Genomic DNA, 3,053 nt, shown 5'->3' with positions numbered 1-3,053 from the left:
AGCAGTGACCTATTGAAGCAACTACAATAAAGTCTCCAATAACCAAGCAGGGATGGCCATGCGTGCTATCACTGTCTTGAACACAATCTTGTACCACCATACTTACTGCAATGAATTAAGTCTGGATTTGTTGTTTTTAATTTCCTCCATTTTGTCCTCTCCCACTAAACTTGATTATTTAATGTTAGCTCTCACTCATAGCAGGGGGCATACACTCTTTAGTAAATGATTGTTGGATGGATGGATGGGTAGTTAGATGGATTCAATTGGACTATAGGCAAATGTCTATACCTATAATCCCTTTTATGAGGTAGGCATACATAGCAGAATCTCAGTCTAAGGCCATCTCCAGACAAAAAATACAAGACCCTATCTGAAAAGTAACTGGTGGTGTGGCTCAGGTTGTAAAGTAATAGCCTAGCAAGTGTGAGGCCTTAAGTTAAAAACCCCAATACTGCCAAAAACAGAAAAAGAAAGGAAAAGAAATAAGGAAGGGAGGGAGGGAGGGAGGAAGTAGAGGGAGGGAGTGAGGGATGAAGGGAGGAATGAAGGAAGAAGAAAAGGAAGGAAGGAAAGAAGAATGAAAGAGAGAGAAAGAAAGAAAGAGAGAAAGGGAAAAGGGATTTGCTGATAACTAGGGTAGCTTGTACTGAGCCTTTGTAGGGTGAGTAAAAAGTGATGTTGAGAAGGTCAACAATAAAGCCATATTATTGCAGACTTTGGAACTGGAATCTTAACAAATGGAACAGAGCACCCCAGTTCAAATTCTTAACATTTTAAGAACTTGTGATATTAAGAACTTAAGGGAAGGCAAGGTATTTGATCTGCATATTTTGAGATAATTCCTCTAAGGAGTACATACAAAATAACTATTTTTGTCTGAGGATCTATTTAAATATGGGGAAAATAAGCTATAAATGGTATTCTCTCTGATGGTGCAAATATTATATAAGTAATTCTACTGGAAACAAGTCCACCCAGAAGACTCTTGTCCTGTCTTAGTCAGTAAGCCACACACCCATCAAGTCTATACATTTGCTTATGATAAGCTTGGGCCTGTTGTTCAGAGTTAGAATTTGACAAGCTAGATATACTGATTCAGTTGAGCAAGCACAGCAGTTCAAGATTTGGAATACTTTTTAGATATCCTTCCATCCTAGAAATGGAACTCTGATTCCTTACCACCTTGTACCAAGGGGAAAGAGAAGTCAAAGAGAGATTCGATTAATTCCTCTCTCTCCATCAACTCCTTAAAATCTCAAATATCACTTAAATGAGTAAAATAATAAAATACCAGCAACAAGTGTTCACAAAGTCATGAACCAAAACAAAACTAATTTATGTCTTTTTCCCCAATGCACTAATCAGGATTTGACACTAGTCGGTGATGACTGTTACGGTATAAAAACTCTTAACAATGGGTGGAATGCGTGTCATATGGGGATGAATTGAACCACAGCACTTGGGAAGACACCTTTCCCTCCTGTGTCTCCTTGTGAATTCAGCTGATTAGTGTGCGTTCTATGCGGGCGTTGTGTTTAAAAGCACTGTTTACCATCACCTTGTAATCAGTGTGCCTCAGCTGCCCCCATTACCCTTGATAACAGAGGAGCTGCAATTTGGACCTGAAAAAAATAGGTCTGGGATGGGTCTCTGAAGCTTAGAGCTACTCAGCAGCCCTGCTATCTCCACTGATAATTTGTTTTCAAGAACAGTGATTTACATTTCAGTTAGATTATACCTTTTAATGCATCACAGAGGTGAAGTGGCTGCAGTGTGAACTCAGTTCTGTCACATTTCAAAGGATACATCTGAGCCACCATGGAGAGGCCTGCAGTTAAAATTAAAGCCCCAAATGTTCTTTTCATGATGTGGCAGTAATCCTTTGTGGGTGACAGGAAAGAGACAATGTCTATTGTATGGATGTCTATGTCCATCCATACGGCTATTTTGAAGTGATATGAAACAGTCACTGAGAGTTTCATGTGTCTAGCCAATACCCAATGACAGTCCCTGGTAATATCACCTCAAAAAGTCAAGTGAAGATAAGGTTCACTGTCAGTCTATGTCACATTATCTAAGAAGATACAACTTTTATTGGTCAACATAGTCTCCTAAAATACCAAATGAAGGCTCTTAGCATGATGGAGCAGCAGCAACAGCAACTGAGAAACGTGAGTGAGAGCTAAATTGCTTCAGGGCCAGACGTTCCTCTGTCTACCAAGTACACATCGCAAGATCCCGAGAAGCAAATCTGGGAGCAACGGGCTGTGTTGTGAGACTTCCTGTTGGTCAACAACCGGATGACAGAACTCTGTTTCCAGCGCTGTGTGTCCAGCCTGCACCACCGAGCTCTGGACGCTGAGGAGGAGGCTTTTCTGCATAGCTGTGCTGGGAAGCTGATCCATTCCAACCACCGCCTCATGGCCGCTTACATGCAGCTCATGCCTGCCCTGGTGCAGCGCCACATCGCAGACTACGAGGCTGCCTCAGCTGTGCCAGGTGTTGCTGCGGAACAGCCCAAAGTCTCGCCATGAGGCAGCTAGCCATCCCCACCCTCTAGAGGGAAGGTGCAAGATGGACCCTCAGATTGAAGAACCCAGTGGACTTTGGGCTTGATGAACCTTGTACAGAGACTGAGGGGTCTCTTGAAAGCTGGGTACTGTTGCTCTTTTTCCTGGAGCCAATAAACCCACATTTTACTCTATGTGGTTTACATTCTGGGCAGGGAACCTTTGTCCACTTTATTGGTGCCATTCTTTGTTCTGTCATTTAGTGCATCTCTGCTGGCTCCAGCCCTGGCAGCTGAGAAATCGCCTTCTATATGTAGAAGAAAAATTTCAGAATTCCCAAACATCTGGTTAAAGCTGGTTTGTCGGTACAGTTTTAAAGTTGGTAATAGCAGTGGGAAATTTGTTCCTGCTCAGATGATGGAGAAAAAGAGAGCTCTGTCAGGATGGCCTTGAGTCTGTCTAACTTAAAGGGCCTAGAATGCATTGGCTCGTAACTTCTTTTTTCCTGGATTATGTTTTACAAAAAAATAATTGTTTTGA

The 3,053-nt window shown here is 42.1% G+C and overlaps 1 pseudogene; it reads left to right on the top strand.

The window, feature by feature from the left end:
* The first annotated feature begins 2,138 nt into the window (after window positions 1-2,138).
* LOC109674431 (mitochondrial import inner membrane translocase subunit Tim10 B pseudogene) lies at window positions 2,139-2,795 on the top strand (annotated as a pseudogene).
* The last annotated feature ends 258 nt before the right edge of the window (window positions 2,796-3,053 follow it).

This window comes from Castor canadensis, chromosome 12, assembly GCF_047511655.1.
Source record: "Castor canadensis chromosome 12, mCasCan1.hap1v2, whole genome shotgun sequence".
NCBI lineage: Eukaryota > Metazoa > Chordata > Mammalia > Rodentia > Castoridae > Castor > Castor canadensis.
This window is presented reverse-complemented; position numbering and strand designations above follow the sequence as displayed.